We start from the raw sequence: 23536 nt of genomic DNA, 5'->3' as shown, positions 1-23536 counted from the left end.
CACCCTTTCCTTTCGCACTTTTCTTCTCCAGTATATTCACACTGACTTTCATGACACATAATCTCCCTAACAATAAGGTTCAACTCTGATTCTCACCACACTTGGATCATAGAAGTACCTATCCAGCTGGCTTCCTTGCCTTCATGTTTCTCCTTCCCGTTTCTCCTTGTCTTTGATTCCTCCTGCTTCCTTCACCAAATTAAAAGATCCCAGGTGTGTTGCAACACTGGGGGTCTTCTTACAGAGAAAGGTAGAATTTGCTCTAATCCTTATAATTCCACATAATGCTGGAGAACCCCCAGGGCCACCCCACTGCCTGTCCCATCAACTCAGATTCTTCTGAATGGCCTTTACAATCATTCATCCTTAGGCCCAATTCTACTTATCCAACTTGATTTTCCTTAGCGTCCTCTCCAACATTCACCCTCTATTGCAATCTGGTCCTTCTCTTTTCTCCCCTGGCACATTCTATGGTTTTCCCTTTCTACGCTCTTAATAAATGTCTTCAGTTGACCCAGTCATTCGCATCTATTTTTCTCAGGACTCCATTTCCCCCAAGTGATCATATCTTTCTTTGAGAATTTCTATTACACACTACAGGTGATAATATTTTTACATTTCTTTTCCAGGGTACAAGTGAAAAATTATTATTATTATACATAATCTTCTAGAATCACCATTATACGTAGGTTTCATTTGTCCCTATTTTTCTATTGAAGATGCCAAGGCCCTGCGAGAGTGATGTGTCAAGAATGCTCATTCATGGAGGGTCAGCACGAGGGGCTTTAGTTTTGTAACTCAAAGTCCAAATGTCCTTCCAACTATGCCATATCCTCTTCCAGTTACTGACCCATTTCTCTAATAACCTTACAAAGAACACTCTAAAAGTGTGTTCACTTCCTAAATTCCTTTTCCCCGCCTTCTCTTCTCCATTTACTTTTAAAATTTCACCAAATGATCTTTTGAATCTATCCTTCTATTGACATTTCTTTTTGCCAAGATCACCAATGGCTTCCACAATGCCAAAGCCAATGGCAGTTATTACAATTTGGCTCCTGAACAGCCCAGTATTTCCTTCTGATTTTTCAATGTCACAAAACTGAAATATGAACTCTAGGTAGTATCATCAAGACTTTAAGATGCTTAACAAATACTCCGCACTGCCTAATACACCGTTACGTTTTAAATTTCCTACCCAGAACACATCGCCGCCTTTGTTTCCCTCCATACAATCAGAGCATCTCCGTTCGTCCCAGTCTATGCCTATATGCCTCCCTATCTTATTGATGGGGCAAAATGCACTTCAGGACCACCTCTGCAAACTTTCCGCAGAGCTTTTGACTTTGACAGGTGACTGAGCCTCTAATTCTCCCCCCAGTCATAGACCTCCCTCAGCCAAGCCACCACTGCCCTTGTTCTGTGGGGCAGACTACTCCACGAAGCTACTGCTTCTTTTCTCTACTTCACTCAGCCTCCTGGACGTGAGAAGTCAGACACTAGGAAAGTTGGTTCCATTTTCACAAGTTTTGAATAAAAAACAATAATAATTCAAATCACATTTCCAGGTAGACTAAGTAGCTTAAAAGTAAAGTATCTGCCAAACAAGATGCCTCTGATTTTCCAGGTATCTTATGAATTGAGGATGTTTTACATTTCAAGATTTCCTAAGAATCTTGACTCCATATTCTATCATTTTTCATGTAGCTCCAGAATCGGAAAAGTTTTTGTCTGGCACTGGATCTGCCTTTCACTTGCCCTTCACCAGACACCCTATCTCCTATGAATCAGGAGAGGGAATTACTCTAGGTAGAGGGAATTACTCTACCCCTTGATTCAGCTATTCCTGATCCACAGCCCTCTTTCTGCTGGGAAAAGTGAAGCACTCTTTTTCCCTTCCCTGCCTGGTAATGAGTGAGCAGCTTTATTGAAGACACAATCTTTTTTCCTACATGCTTTTTTTTTCTCCATTAATTGTTTTTTTTTAATTGTTTTTTTTCTTTATTTGTACTTGATTCCTACTTATTTATGTTTTTCTCTCTTTTTTTTTTTAAGTGAGCTCTACACCCAACATGGGGCTTGAACCTACAGCTCCAAGGTCAAGAGTCACAAGCTCTACCGACTAAGCCAGCCAGACGCCCCTGCTACTTACTTTTGGAAAACAAACAAAACAGGGTGCCTGGGTGGCTCAGTTGGTTAAGTATCAGACTCTCGACTTTGGCTCAGATCATGATCTCAAGGTTCATGAGATCAAGCCCCGCATCAGGCTTTGTGCTGACAGCATGGAGCCTGCTTGGGATTCCCTCCCTCTTTCTCTGCTCCCCTGCTTGCTCGCTCTCTCTCAAAAATAAAAATAAATAAATTTTAAAAAGCATACAAAATTCAGTGAACTTCTCTAGTTAGAGTAATCTGAAATAATTTTGGCTGTGGTAATATTTTCTGTACTTTTCTTTAAATTCTCAGCTGGAACCTTTTCTCTTCCTGAGTTTGGTTTGAGTCATTTTTAAACATGAAATGTTCAATAGAGAGAGATGTGTAACCCTGGGCAAGTCCCTTAACTTCTCAAGTTGTATCTCTAAACAAATACAGAATATTTTCTCAAAGGCGGGTCTAAGAATCCTCAGCGAAGGCACACAGCACCACTCCAAAGGAGGGAATATGGCGATGGAGCCTCAGAGAGGTGTGAAGAAGGACCACAGGAGCATGATTATGGTGCCCAGCACGACATACACTTACACATGGCCATTTCACATGCCAGACATCCCATGAGCACCTATCAAACAGAATAAAGTGAAAGAAAAAAAGAGACAAGAAGAAAAGCAAGAAGGAGAATGGACAATTATATTCTGAGACAGGCAACTATATCAGGAAATAAATAATCCCGTGGGCTAGAATATTCTTAAAAAAACTAAAATAAGAAATTTTATACCAATTTTTATAAACTAATTTTCAAAATGTTTATCTTTACCTAACATAAGATTTAGTATCTTGAGATTTGCCCAACCCCTTCTAATAATTTTAAAAAATGAAATCAGCTTAGAATATATGAGCAAAATTTTATAAAATAAAAAGGAAGTGTGTGACTATACATGCATACACACAAATGTACAACTCAGGAAAAACACTGAAAGGAAAGGCATCAAAATACTAACTGGGATTATTTGTGGTATTGAATTTTGAGTGACTTTTACTTTCTTCTTTATGCTTTCTGATCTTTCTGAAAATTTTACAACCGATACTTTTCTTATGTAGTAATTAAATGAAAACAAAATGTCCCTGTAAATGGATAAACCTGTGCTACACCTAAACGACAGAATATTATTCAGTGTTAAGAAATGAGCTCTCAAGCCATGAAAAGACATAAAAGTACCTTAAATGCATATTACTAAGTGAAAGAAGCCAATCTGGAAAGGCTAGATACTGTAGGATCCCAACTGTATGACATTCTAGAAAAGGTTAGTATTATGGAGACATAAAAAAAATCATGGGTTTTTAGGGGCTAGGTGGAGGAGGGATAAATAGGGGAATACAGAGGATTTTTAGGGCACTGAAACTACTCAGTATGATACATGTTATTATATTTTTGTCCAAACCCATACAGTATATGTAACACCAAGGGTGAACTCTAAGGTAAAATAAGGACTTTGGGTAATCATGATGTGCTAAGTAATGTAGACTCATTGCCTATAATGAGAGTATCACTCCGATGGGAGTTGCTGACGATGGGGAAGCTGCACACGTGTGGGAGCAAGGGATATGGGAGATATCCATACCTTCTTCCCCAGTATGCTGTAAAAACCTAAAACTGTTCTTAAAAAATTACATCTTATGGGGCGCCTGGGTGGCTCAGTCGGTTGAGTGTCCGACTTCGGCTCGGGTCATGATCTCACGGCTGGTGAGTTCGAGCCCCTCCTCGGGCTCTGTGCTGACAGGTCAGTGCCTGGAGCCTGCTTCAGATTCTGTGTCTCCTTCTCTCTCTGCTCCTCCCCCACTCATTCTCTCTCTCTCTCTCTGTCTCAAAAATAAATAAACATTAAATTTTTTTTTAAAGAAATACATCTTAGGGGCACCTAGGTGGCTCAGTCGGTTAAGCATCTGACTCTTGATTTAGACTCAGGTCATGATGTCACAGTTCATGGGATCAAGCCCCACATTGGGCTCTGTGCTGACAGTACTACGGAGCCTGCTTGGGATTCTCTCTCTCCCTCGCTCTCTGCCCCTCCCCTGCTCCCCCCACCATCTCTCAAAATAAAGAAACATTTTAATAAAAAATTACATTTTAAAAAATAAATGTTTTTCAAAATGTAAGAAGAAACATGGATGGCACTGAGCATCCTATCTGCTTGTTACTAGCCCCACAAATGTTACATTTTCACCAAAAGAGTGTATTTTCCACATACTCTAAACTACCGCAAGAGAAAAGCATTACTACTTCTCTACAATGGCAGAACACTTCTACACAGTGGCATTAAAGGTTAACAGGAAAAAACAAATTGCATACAGTAGGTAAAAATCCATTCCTTGTGACTGATCGCAATTTTGATTTCGCGAAGAAGATGGCTTAGTAAAGGCAAGTAAGAGCCAGAGGAGTCCCAAGTGGTATTGCCGATTGCCACATGAGACCCTCTCTAGCTGGATTCCTTGCCTTGTGCCTCAGCCCTTCCCAGTTCCCACTGCACTAAGGGCAGAGAAAGAACTACAAATAATATTTGAGACTCTTAGTTTAGATTTGCCTTAACCTCCGATATAAAGTTCCATAACGTTTCCCCCCCCCCCCCAAATTACTCACAGATATTCAAAGCCTTTGGTATCAAGCAGCGGCAAAAGTATGGACGTGAAACCGGAAAACACAGTTGAATTTGCTATTGCAAAGGACTTGGGCTGGCGAACGCAACTTCTCGAGGCCTCAGTTTCCTCATGTGTGAAAGAGGACATCGTGGAGACAAAGCACCCAGCACAGAGCCTCAGGAAGGAACAGACGTTAGTTTTTATGCTCTTCCCACGCTGTGTTCACACACTCTTTAAACGGGATGAGTCTTGTTACACTCTCCTTAGCTTTGGAAACCCTTCTGCAAATCAAAATGTACCCAGAAGCCCATTCGGTAAAGACAGACAAGTGCCCCCGCTGCTCTGGTTGGGGGAGCAGTGAGAGAGTGAGAGAGCTTGCAGGTGCTGGTGAGGCGGCAGATGTGGTGACTGACGGACGAAGACGTGGAGAGAACAGAATGAGGTGATAAGCTGAGATAAAGCTGGCGACCATGGGGCTGAGTTCTCAGTGAGGGCGCAGAGCAGAGGTGGGGGGGAGGGGGGCAGGGGGCGGACAGGGGGCTGAAAGCTGTGAGGAGATGTGACTGTGGCCAGAGAGTCGACAACTAACAATGAAGTGTGACTGACTAGTCTTACGTCTTCATCAGTTGTTCAAATAAAAGTTGGAACCCTGCTCGTCTCCCCTACAAATTAAGCCCTCTGTGTCCTGATAGGTTCGACAGAACACAGAGGACCGAACTGGGCTTTGTTCTCGATGTTGCTGTGTCTCTTCCAAGTTAGGTTCTCAAACTTACTTCGTCAGCACCCAATGTTCAGAGGCTCCGACACAGAGCAGGCTCACCGGAAGCATTTGCCCAGTTAACGTAGAAAGAGAGGACATATGCAAACCTTATGAAAGCTGACTTTTCCTCCTAAGGTTGACTTATTTTAATTACCAAAGTCATGAGGACAAAAGGATCTAAGAATCAACATTAGAATTTCATGGAAATTTCTTAGATACTTTCTTCCAGGTACTTAGGTACTTTCTAAGTGTGCGGAGGTCTTGGGAGTTAATATACTAATGTATAAATAATAATCTTTTTACAGCAGTTATTTTAAATAACTTACACACCATGTGTCTTCCAACGACCTGGCAAGTGAGACCAATAATAAGGTAATAGACAAATGTGACTATGTTTTCCTGATAGGAAAACTATCAAAAACCGCTCCAAGAACCAGCCAAATAGTGCCAGGGCTAGAACTGGGAATACGACTGAGCTACGGTTCCGCCTCAGGGGCTCTTTGCAGTAGCAAAAAATAATAAAATAAGAAACGAATAAATGTTTAAAAAATTGTCTTCTTCGATGGACTTTCAGTGCAACTGATTCCAGCTTTGAAAAGAACGAAAAGAGACATTTATAAATTAGCCAGCTTTGGGGCGCCTGGGTGGCTCAGTCGGTTAAGCATCTGACTTCCGCTCAGGTCACGATCTCGCGGTCCGTGAGTTCGAGCCCCGCGTCGGGCTCTGGGCTGACGGCTCAGAGCCTGGAGCCTGCTTCCGATTCTGTGTCTCCCTCTCTCTCTGCCCCTCCCCCGTTCATGCTCTCTCTCTGTCTCAAAAATAAATAAACATTAAAAAAGTTTAAAAAAATAAAACAAAATAAATTAGCCAGCTTCCAGCGATTCCTTCAAACACAAGGATCTCTCCACTCCCCACAAAGTCTTTATTTACGGCACTATCTGACTCATCCTGTTGAGCTCCTAGCACAGGGCACACAGCAAAAGTGGTAATAACCAGAGGCATCTATCTAGATCATCAGATTTCCTTCCTCTGGTCAGTTTGTGCCACAAATCTCATGCTGCAAAAGCTACATTTCATCTTTCGGTGTCAGATTTTTCCCGATTCAGTTGCGAAGTTCTATTTGCTTACATTTCAGTCCTCACGAAAGAGAATGAAGCAGTGACTCCACACCACATAAGGGCTTCTCCTGAGCTGTGACTGATGATGGAAACTGGATCCTTCCTCAGCAAGATGGACATTTGGTGCCGTGCTAGCTGGTAAAGTTCCTTCCTACTAACTACTATTCATATGTCGTCACTGGACCACTATGTGACAAACTCACTACAATCAAGGCACATCCTCAGCACAGCTCCTACACAGCCTGGATGAGAGCAAACGGAACAGGCACGTCTCCTGCTTGGGTCACCCCAGCTACTTGGCCCTACCACGGAACTGTTGCACCAGGTCTCACAATATACGGAACCAGTATGAGATCTATCAGAGGGGCAAAAACATGCTCTGTAGATAATAAAATGGGGCAAATAGCCTACATTTTGGTCCATCTATGATTTTCTGATTATGGATCCAGAAACTCCTACAGCCCCAGCCCCAGCCTCAGCAAACTTCCTTGCTGTGTCTGATCTGTGCCACCAATGTAGACTTCGAAAAATACCCAGGGGAGTCCACGTGGGAATCCCCTGAGAAGTGACCAAGGCACAGGACCTTCCACGGGCACGCTATCCGAAACATCCGCTTTTGCTCCCTTTAAATCTCAAGACGTTTATGAGAAACTTTTGCCCTTCTTGATTACCCTTTAGACATTATCACAGCCATGTGTTCAACCTTCTACAAAACCCTGGCTGCTGAACACTCTCACTGTCTATCACAGTTTCTCAAAAGGAAAGGGAGGTTGGTTTATTTTGCAAGCTTTCATTTATTTATTTATTTCTGAGAGGAGAGTGGGGGCGGGGGGAAGGGGCAGAGAGAGAGGGAGGGAGAGAATCCCAAGCAGGTTCCGGCTCTCAGCACAGACCTGGGTGCAGGGCTCAAACCCACAAACTGTGAAAGGACCTGAGCCAAAACCAAGAGTTGAATGTTTAACCGACTGAGCCACCCAGGCGCCCCAAGAAAAGTTGGTTTTTTAAGTCTTAAGTAAAGCCCTCAAGGAAGAAAGCAGCTCAGGAAGAACAGACAACTAAACCACTTGGGGGATACACTGATGGGTCTGGTGTTGCTTTAGATGATACATGATCTGTTTCATAGCTTATTCCTCAGGGATACACAGCCAGCCTCTGTTCACAGTACTTAAAAGGTACACAGACAATAAGGAATACATCCCTTCTACTGTCCACATCTGTGTAACGAAGAGACTTTTCCTGCAACAAAGCATTCAGGAGAGGGCTTCTTTTTATAATAGGAGTAAACTACCCCTCTTCTCACTTGCTCTTCCTTCCCACTATCAATCTCTGGACCTCAAGAGCAGAAAAGGAGCCACTAATCCCCTTGAGGTTGACTTCTGCTATGGAAAAGGCAGCTGTTGTAGTTTTTAAGAATCCTTAGAAGGGGTCTTGACAATAAATTATCTGAGGGTGGGGGAGGCCCAAACGTGGAAATCACGAAAATACATAAGTAATGTCCCAAAGTGCCAAGGCCACAAAGGAAACAGCACAGACAAGAAAGAAAGGAGGCCAGTAAAAGGAAGTGGGTTGTGACTTCTGACCCAACGGTGGGTTGTGGGTGGCTCTCCAACAGTGGTGATGCTTTGGAAAGGTAAAGTGTAGTGGCGAAAGGGTCCATGTGTGCTTACGGAATCAAGGAGCCCAAGTTATTTTGGAAGGAAAGAAAAATATGTTTTCTCAGTATTTTTCCTTTCCCCTAGCTTAAGCACCACACCCACTTAGCCTTCTTTCTTCCCAGTTGGGTCACCTGTTTCAAAGTCTGTTTCTTCCGTGTCTTTGATTATTATTTTTTTTTCCTTTAGAGAAAATTATATCCGCTTAGTACAAAACAACGGACTCATCTGAGAACGCTACATATGTGTGTGTTCTTTGTTTTTCATAGTTTCATCAGAGAGCTATCATGGGTGCTTAGAGCAAACCATCCACAGGTGTGCTAAATTATTCTCACAAAAGTCGTTCAGACAGGTATTTAATAAGCAAAAGAGAGAATTCAAGAAGAAATCTAAAAATAAAAGCTCTGACGCTTGGCTTCACTGACAGGGAGGCTAACCCAGGAAACAAAGCTCTTTACTCCCCTGCGTGCCACCTCCAAAGTGGACAGGGATGACACATTCAGTAAGTCTTTCTTGGGTTTGCTCTGCCTAGCTTCACCACTGCTCTGCCAGACTTTTTTTTTTTTTTTAACGTTTTATTTACATTTGAAAGAGAGAGAGAGAGGACAGAGCACGAAACAGGGAGGGGCAGAGAGAGAGACAGAATCTGAAGCAGGCTCCAGGCTCTGAGCTGTCGGCACAGAGCCTGCCACAGGGCTCGAACTCACAAACCATGAGATCGCGACCTGAGCCAAAGTGGGACACTTAACCCGCTGAGCCACCCAGGCGCCCCTCTGCCAGCTTTTAAATGCATGCAGATTTGTTTTCAGAAATAAATCTGGCCTATTTCCTCTATCCCTCCTTCTCTGTGTCAATCCTTCCCTTGAGGCTGATTGTTGGACAAGAGCTCCTCAAGATCCAGGTGACATGGACTGTGGCGTCACCTGAAAGTGCTTTCAATTTCTCCCAGTAGGAAGTGAACGGAGAGAAAAAATTGAATCAACTTCATAAAACCCCGCCTTCTGGGTCTGGCATCTAAAAGTCAAACACACCTGAGTTTTTCCAATCATCAAACCTCACTCGGTCCCACCTTCTCTCTAGCGCCTCTGTTCGGATGATCAGTAACCACGTTTGGATCACGTGGCAGATCGGTTCGTCTTTTTGGTCACGTTTTTCTCAATTAAAGATTCGAATGGCCGCTGAAGCAAGACAAATTACCCTCATCATTTGTGTCTACAAACCTCTGCAACTCTGAGCTTCAGAATTCTAATGGGAAACAGAAATCATGCCTTTGATTTTAAAAAGCAGAGAGGTGGCCCTTTGTTGCCCTCCACAAACACACACACAAAATCGCTAAGACGGAAGGGATTTGAATGAAAAGCCCGCTGGTCAAACCCTCAGCCTTCAGCAACCCATCCTATGGAACAATTCTTACCGTCCAGAAGTTCTTCTTCAAATCTAACCTAAATCTATCATGCTTCAGTTAAAACCTGTTCTTTCTCCGACAGAGCCAGAAACGAAACAGCTGGTCACCATACACGGCTTAATAACTCCTCATAATTTTGAAGTCTGTTATTAAGTCATTTTTCAGCCTCCTCTTCTTGAAGCTAAATAATCCCACGTCTTTCAACTTATCCTTATAGGTTCAATTTTACAACCCTTTAATCATCATCAATGCTCTGCGCTAAACATTCTGAAGTTTTCCATGTCGCTCTTATGTTTTGAAACCCAGCTCACCTTTGGAATTACTTCTCGTCCATGAAAGCCCAAAGACTCTCCTCAAATAGGTAACCTACTGCTCTGTTTGGGTTGTTTTCGGTACAAATCTGCTCCTACGGCTCCTTCTATGAGAACAACACGGTCCTCGGGACCTGGTATTCTCACTGCTTGCCGGCCGCACAGGAGTCATTCCGTCCGCCGACTCCCACTCAGTCTTCCTCACCAGACAGAGCTCGTCCAGGTCTTTCTCAATGCACCTTCCCCAAATGATCCTATTATAAAATGAGTATCCGGCTGAGCTGAACTGATCCACTTATGTAAACCAAGTTCTTAACCAAAAAGGTCTTAAAGTGTCTTCTCCATTGCAGACAACATCTCTGAATGTCCTGTCCTCAAGGCCTTAACTCAGAGAAGAATCTCAAGCACCTTGACAAGAATCTCATGAGAGAGGTTGAGGGCCTGTGGGGGTACACGTGGAGAGTCCTTCTGTGCTCCTCAAATTAGGCCGTGGCGGCTGTGGGTGGAATTACAGAACAGGCAACTTTGACGTATGTGATTCTGGTCACCTCTTTTTGCAAACCTTTTCGTAACCACGCAGGCATTCTCCCAGTGCCCTCTCCTCTACCAAAACTGGACATTGGACTCAGACAGCGATCACGTTCGGGGCTTGACATGGGATGCTCCCTCTACCTTGAGGCCTCTTCCCTGCCCTTCCTAGAGCTGGCTTCCTCTCACCCTGCAGGTCTCAGCTCTAATTTCTCCTCAAAGAGGCCTTCACTGCACACTCTAGGATAGGTTCCTATCCGTCCTCCGATGCCCCATTATTCTTTATTGCTACATCAGTTCCCTTTACGGCACTTGTCACAATTGACAATTGGATGCAATTCTACACAAATGTTCCTTTGCTCATTTCTTGTCCGTCTTCCCCTTGGCACGCAGGCTCCTCAAAGGCAGGGGTCGTAACCGCTTTGTTTTGTGTGCCTGGCGCCTGCTAACGGTACCCACTCAAAAATAATTTTTGAAAGAATCGATACCCCCACTGCCAGAAATATTTACATTTTAAAGTATCTCTCTAGTTGTCATTGAAAGGGGGCTCTGTTAGCTATTATAAAGGGGGCAGGTATTTTGAGTGGTAGGATGGGGCAGTGAGAGGAGGGTGTAGGGGTCCTCCTCAGACCCACCCAGCCTTAATCATTCAGGCAAGGCCAGCCCACCCTGTCACACAGACAGCCGTTGCCTCTTCCAAGATATTAACTGGAAACTGCTGTCAGTCTCGTTGCCCTGCTGCTGCTCCTTAAAGCGATCAATCTCGTTTCCAGTTATCCTCTCTCCTTTCGCTTCGACACAGCCAGGCCCCTCACGGCATTCCACTGTTGTCCTGATGCTACTTCCTCACGGCTGTCGCCTTCACAAAAGTACCAGCATTACCAGAGAAGAATATTCAGGCGACTACGTACCCAAACACTAGCGGCGTGCAATCTTTGGAGATAGGGTTATGGACGCAATTCAGTCAATCTTTATTTTCTACGTTTTCTACCACGGACTTGCCCACATTTTCTTCTCGCGTACCCTTTTCAGAGTTAGCTTTTTGTGGGAGGGCTAACTTTATTTCACTGGTACTCAAAGTGAGATTCTGCCAGGGGTTAGGTCACACACCTCATTTTCATCTCACAAAAGTCAGCGCTTTTCAGCTCAGCTCAACTTTCATCTGAGCGAATTCAAGACTCATTGCAAAAACACACATGCACGTGCACATGCGTGTGCACACACACACACACACATTTATATGCCTTCTGTGTGTGAGGCCTTGTACCTTGTGACTTATTTATAATAGCAACGCTGCTACATCATGAGGCTTCCTTCTTAAGTAACGTTACTTCATAACATCAACCGAGAATACCCTGGGCTTGACACCAGGAGCTTCCACAAACTTAATGGCAAAGCAGGGGGGAGTCTTAGTAGTGACTAACCAAGCAGGAAGAGCCGTGGGCTCCTTGCCCACCTCTATAAATCACCTGCTGGCTTGCAGAGTGACACAGAGCAAATGAGTTCTCAAGTGGCCATGCCTCAGTTTACCCCCCTGTAAAATGCACAGCGCATCCCTCAAAGGGGTGTAAAGAGGATCAGTGAGGTAATGTCTAAGTGTTTGGAACTCCTTGGCAGAAAGGCGCTACATAATTACTATTTGGTATTTAAGTTGCCCTTCATGTGCGCCAAGTACTTTATGATCATTCCTTAGGAGTTACTCCCAACTACTCTGAAGTTGCCTTCATGCCTATTTCTACTTGAAGGACGAAGAAACTGAACTGGGCAGAAGTGGAATGATTTGCTGAGGGTCACTATCACGGCACTGAGGCCTCACAGGAGGCATTTCCAGGTCCTCTGCTTCCCTTAATCATAACTGAATCCACATCTTAAACACAAACTGCCCATATAGACGAATCCCCGGTTAAGCTACTCTGAAACAGCTCCCATGGGACAAAAAAGTTGCAACTGGTTTTTGCAGGGTATCGAGCATGATGAGAGGGTGAAACAGAAACCAAAGGTCTAGAATTAGTAACCTTGACTTCACAGTCACCCCTCTCTTACACATCCATGTTTCTCCTCTTCTGGTAAGTACAACAGCCTATGTTTGGGTACCGTCCTAATCTTCTTGAAGGGCCCCTATTTTCCTACTAATAATTTCCAGGGCCAAACCTACAGAGGCACAGAGCCCAGGATAAACCATCCTGAGTCCTGCCCGGCCAAAACACAGGCTAGCATTTTTACCTAAGTTGTCGCTCGTAAAAATCAGCGTCAAGAAGGTAAAGAGTAAGAAGATGCATGTCGCGGAGGGTACATATGCCGCCCGAGGGTCAATGGAAAGGCAGAAAGTACCAGCTCGCTTTGGTGTGAGCTGACCTCCTCCCCACCAGCGACTTCCTGCACAACAACCACGAGAGGTGCACGCAGCCAACACTGGAGTCGCCCCATCCACTGTGCACAGGGAAGTTCCACCCCAGATTATGGTCTCCCGGCTCTCTTCAAGCACGCTCCTCCATCCGCACAAGAGTTCCCTCCCTCCGCTTCCTTCAGTGATCCATTTACCGTATAAAAGAAGCATCTTTTGGTTGGGAGTCCCGTAGTCTCATAAAATGACAGGAAATGTGTGGACAACAACATCGAAAAACCGCTGCTCTGGTTTGCAACAGCCAAATGACCTCTGAGGACCAAATGTAATGACAGAGTCCTGTACCATAAATTTGAATAGAAAGTTCCAAAGCAACTTAGGGCCCGCTCAAGCCAAAACAGTGAAGTAAGGGATTTAATTTCCTCTCCCCCATGCCCCTTTCTTTGACTTCTCCCCCCTCTGCCAGAACATTCCCTCCCACCGCCTCTCGACCACTGGCCCTGGACTCTTCAGAGCTCCCCATGGTGAAAGGCACGGACATCCATTTCCCTTCATCCATCTTCCATGAAAATCTATCTGTACTGTATTCTATTCCCTTAAATCCTACTCTAACAAGCCTGATAATAATGGCCTGAAAGTCTTAGCACAAAGGAATGGTGTCCACGGCAGTCCCCTCCTTATCCGCAGTGTCCCTTTCTGTGATTTCAGTCACCCGTAGTCAACCACAGCTCAAAAGCCGATGAGCCTCACACGGTCAAGACAGCAGCCTCCCGCTATGTCACGATGCCTACATCATTCTCCGCACCTCAGCTCGTCATGTGGGCATTTTGTCATCTCACCTCCACGTGAGAAGGGGGAGTGCAGTACGGTAAGACAGTTTGAGAAGAAGAGGGTGGATAGGACCACATTCACCTAACTTTTATTAGAGTACACTGTTATAAGTGGTTATTTATCGTTGTGCATCCCTGACTGTACCTGTTTATAAGTGGAACTTTATCATAGGTGGGCACGTACAGGAAAAAAGTTGGTACCTATAGGGTTCAGTGCTACTGTAGTCTCAGGTGTCCACTGGGGTTCTTGGAAGGCATCTCCAGGGATGAAGGAGGGCCACTGGAGTGTGGCTCTCGGGCACTAAAGAGCAGACAGACTTTCCGCAGGGTGCCTCGCATATCACATCGTGCTGGCAGCCTGTGACATTTTCAGGAACTGCTGACATTTTCGGGAAGAAAAAGTGAGAGTTTACCACTAACAGGTTCTCAGGAAGGAACCACTAAGGGATCTGCCTCACAAAAAAGGAAACTGAATCCAGAAGGAAGAACTGAGGTCCATGAAGGAATGGTGAGCAAGAAAATTGGTAAACATATAGGTAAATATGAAAGAAACCATTTAAACACTGATAATGACTAATCCGGGGAGTACAAAACAAGGATAAAAATATCAGAGAATGACATCAGAAGAAAGGAAGTGACTGCAGTTTAAAGAATGCTAGGGGCGCCTGGGTGGCTCAGTCGGTTAAGTGTCTGACTCTTGATTTCATCTCAGGCCATCATCTCATGGTTCGTGAGATTGAGCCCCGCGTTGGGCTCCATACAGACAGCACGGAGCCTCGTTGCGATCCTCTTGCTCCCTCTCTCTCTCTGCCCCTCTACGGCTCATGCTCGCTCTCTCTCAGAAGAAGTAATAAACACATTTAAAAAATAAATAAAATAAGGTATGCTAAAGTTCTTACACTATCCAGGAGGTAGACAGCGATCATAATTACTTTTATGAAGACAAATACACGTGTTAACTATTAAAAGAAAGAAAGAAATGAAATGATAATCTTCAATCCAGTAGAGGAGGAAGGCTGGCACATATCTAAAACAAAACCGAATAGGACATGTCCTGTAAAGGGGAAATAGCTGCAAAAGGAGGAAATGCAGAAATGTAAAATCCAAAAGCTCACACCTTAAAATTATAGAGTCCTGAACTAGTAACAGTACGCCAGACCTGAAAAGCATCAGAAACCCATACTGCTAGGGCCAACCTACAGCAAACCTGTGATGCTTGAAGTCAGCTGTGACTACCTACCTCCAAGGCTGGCTAAGGCCCTACCTACACACCTGAGTCACTGTTGACTTTCTACTGTCCAGGACTTCATTACTCACTCTCCCTTTATCTCTCCAAACGTGCTCCCAATACAGGATTCCGGATCGCTTACATCGACTTACTATGAATGGAAGTCTGAGTTACTGTTTCCGGAGGTGTTTGGATTGAAGCCTTAGTCCTGAGTTTGAATAAGTGCTTTGGTCTATTAGCAACTAGATTTCGAGGCACCACTACACAGAAGTAGAGGAACTGGGAGCCCTTCCTTTGCTACTAAAGTGCCACAGCCCCAAATACAGTCTCCCACTTGAACTGTCGCGTATGACCTTGAATTCGTATCCACGTGGCTTTTATGCTCTCTCAATTTCCAAAAGTTACTCGGAAAACATGAGCAGTAATTTTCCACACCTGCCCAGATACAAACTTTTGAGATTTTACACGAAGACGACAGATGTGCTTTAACTGACATCACAAACGCATCCTACGAACGTGCTAGGTAGGGACAAGTATGAATATAAAGAGCCAATAATCTTTGTCCTCTGTTATCTTTAAGAATACCCTCTTCTCCTCTGGTCCAGTCCTCTTTGAAGAAAATGTTATAGTACAAACAAAACGGAAGTAAGGTGGTTCAGTGATCTATCAGGAATCTTCTTTCTTGGGAAGGGAAATTTACTTTTGATAAATTAATAATAAATCAATCAACATAAGCCCAAAATCTGTTTCTCTCTCACGTCCCTGACGCTGTTTTAAGAATGAATGATTTCTGGGGCACCTGGGTGGCTCAGTCAGTTAAGCGTCCGGTTCTTGACCTCGTGGTCCATGAGATCGAGCCCCATGCCGGGCTCTGCGCTGACGGTGTGGAGCCCGTATGGGATTCTCTCTCTGCCCCTCCCCTGCTCGTTCTCTCTCTAAATAAATAAATAAATAAATAAGCATGAAAAATTAAAAGAAAAAAATGAATGATTTCTGACTTGCACCAAAATACAAACTCCTGACCCACTGGATCAAGTAGATGTGTGTTTTCAGCAGACATATCACTTGGGAACCTGCCATGCTATATTTAGTTGGAAGTAAATATATCAACGGGAGCATATGCATGTGGAAAATGTGCTCTTATTATGAAAGCCACAGCTCCTTGTTAACACAAGTCCCGTACAATGAGAAAGCACATTCAGAACCGGGAAGCCAGGGAAAAGTGCGGGAGAGGGACATAAGCATGTTTTAACGGCTGTGATAATTTGCCATGAAAGGATGTTAAGGCCACAGCGCCTTGCTGCAGCATGCCATGTGCTGCTGAATTAAATTACTGCCATGCAGTCTGCTGGCGAAGGAATGTGTAAACAGGCCATATAGCCTTGCATCAGTTCCACAGAATGTTGCACAACACAAAATGCCTCTCGATGTGTCATTTCCTTCTTGGCCATCTTCCCAGCTCCTGACAGTCAGTCAACAACAAAAAAAAAAAAGGACTGAAAGAGATTTAAAACTGCTCCTCTCAAGTGCACATTCCACCAACCACCAGACATGACCTCTACCGGTGCTCCTGACCGCACCCCCCATCCTTCTTAAAGAAAGGGAGAAAAGGAACAGTTGTGTGTGTGTGTGGCGGGGGGGGGGGGGGAGGGGGGGTTACCTGTTATTATCCTCTTAAGTCAAAGATTTTCAACAATGCTTTATACACTAGTAACTCAATGTTTACTATTTTTGACCATCAAATTTTGGCTTATGTTGGCTGACTTGTAAATATCAAAACATAGCATTTCCCTGTAACTTCCATTCCTGGGGCAAGCTTCAGAGACAGCAAAGAACCAGGAGAAGTCTGCAAGGCAAGAAGGTACCAGCTTTTCTACTAATGCTTTGTGCTAAGGACTAAAATTCAGGCCTGTAGCATTAGGAGTATGGCTGAAGACCTATCAAGATTTTCTCACACCGTCTTCACAGACAGAAAGAATGTGAATGCAAGAAGCTCCAACAACCTTAAACAAGTTCTTCTGCTATCCCTCCATCCAATACATTTTATATGTCCCCCGCCTTTCACAGGTGACCAACCTCTAAATATATGCAACCGCCGTCTATAAATGAGCAGAGGACATGGGCCAACCACCGTGAAAAGCCCATTCACCCAACTGGGATGAAGAGTAGTAGAGGAAGAAGGCCAGCCACCACTGAAATCAACTGGAGTGAGGAAAAGGCCAATCCCTCCATTCTCTCCACCTTTCATGGGGCTGGAACACAGGCCTGGGTGGAACAGAATTGGAGATGATCCTGGCCCAGACTACCCTATGTTGTTTAAGTCTGTTACCTGAGGTTCGTAAGGTAAGATTTCTGCCACTGGAAGTGCCTTAAGAACACGGAATCGTAAGGGCACCTGGGTGGCTCAGGTGGTTAAGCGTCCAACTTCAGCTCAGGTCATGATCTCATGGCCCATGAGTTCAAGCCCCACATCAGGCTCTGTGCTAACAGCTCAGAGCCTGGCGCCTGCTTCGGATTCTGTGTTTCCCTCACTCTCTGCCCCTCCCCCACCTGTGCACGCGTGTGCGCGCGTGCTCGCCCTCTCCCAAAAAATAAATAAACATTCAGGTGCCTGGGTGGCTCCGTTGGTTAAGCGTCTGACTTCGGCTCAGGTCATGATTTCACAGTTTGCTGGTTCAAGCCCCATGTCAGGCTCTGTGCTGACAGCTCGGAGCCTGGACGGAGCCTGCTTTAGATTCTGTGTCTCCCTCTCTCTCTGCCCCTCCCCTGCTCACACTCTGTGTCTCTCGCTCAAAAATAAAGGTTAAAAAAATTTTTTTAATAAATAAATAAACATAAAATATTTTTTAAAAACACAGAATAATAACCTGATCTCTGAAGAAGAATAGATTTGTGATGCGCAGGTGAGAATGCGCCACCAGAAAAGAAACCAGTTTGGCTGATGACCTAAGCCTGACAAGCTGAGCGAGCCAGGGTGCTGAGGCAGTCCGAGAAACACAAACACTGCCTTGCACTTCCAAAGAGCCCCTCCCTCACCGAAGTGCCAGCCCTGCTCAAGTCAAAATGCAGCCGAGCAGGGCAGTGTTGTAGGAAAGGAGTTTGATCAACCGGAGAGAGGCAGGGCTTCCTCCTTCTCCCACCAGGTCAGGGCAGGTGGCTAGCTGGTCAGCAGTGAACAGTAGTGTCCCAGCAGATGGTGGCTTTGGTCTCTCCTTAAAGAGTGACTATGATCTGCTTCCCTAAGCTACACCACTCAAAACCCACCAGACACCCACTCATGTGTGTTAGGTTATCGGGTCTGCAGATGTGCTGGCAAGTGAGAACTTCCAAAGCTGGGTGATATAAAGCATAAAACCTCCAGGCTCGTCCACTTGAGGATTCATAAAATACTTCTGCTACAGACTTGCCATGGTGCCAGGCAAAGCTAATAACCTCTTTGTGTTCAAACATCAAATGTTCTTCTCTTATACGAGTATTGATCTGGGGCAGCTTGATTTGACCTGCTAATACCGAGCACCCCACGGTAACACTCACTCTTAATTCATCTGATAATTACCAAATATCACCAATTCAGAAGTAAGCTACTATAATTAAAACTTGGGGGTCACTGCACAAAGCCTTTTTTAAAAAAAAGAAAACAGGGTGGGTGGGAAAGTAGGGTGAAGCCCTTGTGATTTTGATGGTTGGGTTCTTGAATGCACCGTAGCAGGGAAGAAGGTCCCTGTGATTGTGAATTAATATAATTAGAGGGGATTGGTTGGAGACTCAGGTTTCTCCTTAAAACTCTGATAAGAAGCTGCCACAGTGCAGCTGCCTGGCCCCCAGCCTCACTTGTCCTGCCCCCTTGAGTGTTGCACACATCCTGTAAACTGTGGACAGAAAACCTTGCAGAACTTTTTTTTTAAATTTCTTATTTATTTTTGGGGTGGAGGGGGAGCAAGTGGGGCAGGGCAGAGAGAGAGAGAGGGAGACACAGACTCCGAAGCAGGCTCCAGGCTCTGAGCTGTCAGCACAGACGCGGGGCTCGAACTCATGAACCATGAGATCATGACCTGAGCCAAAGTCGGATGCTTTAACCAACTGAGCCACCCAGGCGCCCCACAACCTTGCAGAACTTTAAATGCCCCCCCCAGATTAAGAAGTCAAGAGAGCTTTCATAAACAATCATTTTCAAAAACAATCATTTCTCCTGTTGCAACAATGACATTTACCATCTAAGCACTTATGGAAGTTGATGATATTGGTGAGTGAGCCAATGAACCACTGCCCCCATCATTCATAGCTCTGTGGATTTCTTCCCCTTCAATCTAGGCTACACCTGTATCTTGCTTCAACCAACAGTATATGGAAGAAGTGACTCCATGCCAGTTCTGAGCCTTAAGAAAGCCTAAAAGGTCCCACTCTCATAGCTTTGGGTGCCCTGACCTACCATATGAGAAGTCGGGCTGTGCTGGACAGACCACATGGAAAGGCCATGCGGAAGGGAAAGGCTCCAGGACTACATGGAGAGACAGAAAGGCCCCACTCCCCCGTTCCAACCTCCTTGCCATCCCGCCGAGGCAGCAGATAGAAGAATGAAACCACCATGGATGCTCTGGCACCAGCCACAATTTTCCCACGGCCACACAAAAGACCCCAAGCAAGACTGCAGAAAACCGATCCAGATGAACCCCAGGCAGCCCACCGAACCATGAGAAATAATCACCTGGTTGTTGATTTCAGCCATTCTGTTTCGGGATCGTTTGTCATGTATCAATAGATACATAAAAGAACAGCACGAGGATGTAAAGGATCCCCACTATGGAAGGTGATTTTTTTTTCTTTTTCCATCCTCTGCACAGCCAATAATACCTTTTCCCCATCAGCCCTCTTCCCTAACCCGGAACCACATCCCCGACGTGGCTAACCAAGCTTTCACCTCCCTGGAGAAAGTCTTGAAGTCAGACTGCAGTCAGGACCAAGGGCATACGTGGAACCAAGGATCCTAATAGAAACTGATGTTTGAAAGAGGTAGGCATCCGGACGCACTGCTGCTGACGCTACACTGACTTCTCCTGCTTGCAGGAGGTCAAAACGCCTTGCCTCAACACAAGACGTACAAATTTGGGATCGTGGATATGATGTCATGTCTTAAAACGATAAGCTGGCAAAGAAAACAAATGGCATTTTGTAAAGATGTGCACCGTTTTCATGTTTACGCTCCTTAAGATGAAGGTTCTAATAAGTCATCGGCTATGTTCCTTTCAAGGGAAGTTTTATAACCGAGATGAATCACAACTGCAGAAGATCAAAGTTAAAAAACATCAATGATGCCATGGGGTACTTTTTAATCTTGTAATGAGTGATGATCATGTGCTCTTATGAAGTGAGTCCAACTGCCAGCGCCAGATGTGTATATTGAGAAAAGAAGTTGTTTGTGATGTGACAGCACCGGTTCAGCTGCCAGAGACAAAAAACATGGAAGGATGAAACCTTTCTGATTTTTGAGTGAAAAGCAAGTCCTGGCAGATGTGCTGATAAGCAGGGCCTCAGAGGGGGGCACCAGTGCCATAGCGTCTTGGGATGCTTCTTTGCTGCCAATTTTCTCATCCCTTCTGCAGCGCTGTCCCCAGGCAGCATGAATACCTGCTCAAGGCACCGTTTCTAACACTTACGAGTGTCATGTACTAAGGTGCAGAAATTAGTAAAACCGTCTGCAAGAAGAAAAAAAAATAGCCCACGGGGGAGCAGAATCTAGATTCTAATCTATTTCCCAGAAGCATATTATAAGCAAAACTCTACAGCAAACTTTTGACACTGAAGGGAATTTATGTAATAACAGCTAACACTTAACGGGCAGTAAATAGATGACAGTCACTGTGTTAGCATTTTACATACATTACATCATTTTACATCTCTGCAGCAACTGATGAGGAAAATACTGTTACTACTCTCACTCTAACAGATGAGGAAACTGAGGCAAACAGAGGTTAGGTGACTCACTTACCGCCATACAACTAGGAAGTGGTGGAGCTGGGATTTCAATCCAGACAGTCTGACACCAAAGCCCACACCCTTAATCACTGTGCTAGGCTGAATAAAGACCCAACCAGGTAACTCAGAATTTGTCCTTGTCCAAATAGCTGATCTACCAAAAGGAGCCTTTTCAACATATACTCTGATCTCTGGAAGAAGGAGTAAAATTTCATTAACAGGAATAAATGGTATAAAATCCTCAGCTTCATCAAACCATTACAGTAATAAACAGATGTATCCTATCTCTAGGACAATCACTACTTAAATAATTATAATTTTGCGGGAGAGAAGGCTAAAATAATTGCATTGTCTTTTTCTCTCTCTGCGGGAAAGCCTTTTTCTAAGGCCCTAGTCTGGTAAGGGTTAACGATGTAAGTCATTTGGAAATCTAGAGCAAGGGTTGGCAAACTGCAACTTGTATGCCAAATCTGACCCACCACCTGTTCTTGTAAATAAAGATTTATTGAAACACAGCCACAACCACTCGCTTATGTATCGGCTAAGGCTGCTTTTAAGCTACAATGCCAGAGTTGAGTGCTTGTGGTAGGGAAAGATATGGCCCACAGAGCTGAAATTATTTACTATTTGACACTTCATAGAAAAAGTTTGCCAACCCACATTCTAGCCTTTTTTTCCCCATTTAACATTATATATGTACCAATCAATCAAAATCTTATTATAGTTGAAGAAAATGGAAAATCCTGTGCATTTTTCACACTGGGAGTCTCAAATTTAAAGAATAATATTGAGGGGTGCCTGGGTGGCTCAGCTGGTTAAGCATCCAAATTCGGCTGAGGTCATATCTCACAGTTCGTGGGTTCAAGCCCCGTGTTGGGCTCTGTGCTGACTGCTCAGAGCCTGGAGCCTGCTTCAGAATCTCCCTCTCTCTCTCTGCCTCTCCCCTGCTCACACTCTCTCTCTCAAAAATAAATAAACATTAAAAAAAAAAAAAGAACGATATCGAGAAGAGTGCTATACAATGCCCAAGATCGCCAAGAGCAGAGCAGAAGGAAATAATACAGCACAGAGAGTCAAGGTTATAGGATTAAGATGTTACTGATCCCATACCCATGCTTGTATCCAGGCACTGAGTTCGGCAAGCCACCTTGCATGATGTCAGAGAAATGACTTCACATTGTCACATAATTTCTGGTTTGTGAAAAATGTTACTCAGGCTAAGCTAGGGCAGTGGTCTGCCACTCAAGAACTCTACCTGCCCACCCCCCAAGCACCATCGGCAGCACCCAAAGCCTGAACTCAGGTCACACATATACCATCTGCCCCTCTACTCTGAACCCTCCTTGCTTTCAGAGCACTTCTCGACCTTTACAGGGCACAAGCCTATCAACTAATCACTTCTGCGAACAACCTCCTGGGAATGAGGGAATGGTATCCTCCCTTGAAAGAGAAGGGGCTTTCCCGAAGCTACCCTGCTTCCTCACCTTCTGTCACCCCTTTCAGAACGGGACAGCACCCACCCACCCTTCCCTGCTTCCTCCCCCAACCATCAACTTTTGAACATCAGCTCTGGAGTGTGTGGACTCATACACAAACAGAGGCACGCAGACATACACACACATAATAGTGGTTTTTCCAAGAACTGAGAAAAGCTGCTGAGATCAGCAGGAAACATCTTTGAGAGATAAAGATTAGCAGTGCTGACTGTCAAAAGACTACTGTCCTGCTTTATGCATGACTGCAGTGGGTGTCCCTGCCTTTTGAGGAACTCAAGGGCTAATTCGATAACCTGTGTCTCCCATCACAAGGTGTCTTCCCCAATTTATGGCAGTCCAGAAAAGTCAGCCAAAGCACCAAACCAGACAAGACAGCCCCTGTCTTGGACCTTAGAACCAGAGATTAGGGGCTACTGGAGACAGGTGTGTGACAATCTCCTAACAGACCGTTCGCAAACCAAACAGAGCCAGCAGTGACCCGACCTTGTGAACTGAGAAGAAGCAATACACATGAAAGGAGGAGAAAGGAAAAACCTCAAAGACTGGCTTTTGAGGCAGGAAGCCTCCGTACTTCAGACAAGCAGTCAGCCTTTGTGAGAAGAGACAGTGGCAAGAAGGACCAAAGGCATCGTCTGTTCCCACTGCTAAAAGTCACGCTACTTGGGGAGAGGAAAACTTTACCAGCCCTTTTCTCTCAGTTTTAGAGAAAAAGAAGAAATGTCACTCTTACTGTCTAGACAGACGTATCATTATACAACAAATATTCTGCCAGCTGTACCTCCATCACAAACCAAATTAAACTCTCTAAACACAATAGCTAGGACTCCAATGTGCTCACTCATCAAAGGCAGAGTTCAATATGTTTCCATTGGCACAGAATTTTTCATGTTATATATATCAAATAATCTTTAATCTCTAAATATGTCTAAATGGTACTGTACCAAGTTTGATCAAATCAGGTTTTGGGGGGGGGGGGGGGGCGGAGAAAGCCTGTCTCAATTTAGATTTAGGAGGAAAATGCATATTGATTGGCCCAAATGGATGATGGGCACTACCTTAAACAGACGCTGGATGAACCTTCTGGATGTCCAGACAGACAAATACAC

General features: G+C 44.6%; 1 protein-coding gene across 6 annotated transcripts in view; it reads right to left on the bottom strand.

The window, feature by feature from the left end:
- Positions 1–23536, bottom strand: part of RUNX2 (RUNX family transcription factor 2) — a 259424-nt gene that overhangs the window by 124846 nt on the left and 111042 nt on the right. The window lies entirely within an intron of this gene.

This window comes from Panthera leo, chromosome B2 (assembly GCF_018350215.1).
Source record: "Panthera leo isolate Ple1 chromosome B2, P.leo_Ple1_pat1.1, whole genome shotgun sequence".
NCBI lineage: Eukaryota > Metazoa > Chordata > Mammalia > Carnivora > Felidae > Panthera > Panthera leo.
This window is presented reverse-complemented; position numbering and strand designations above follow the sequence as displayed.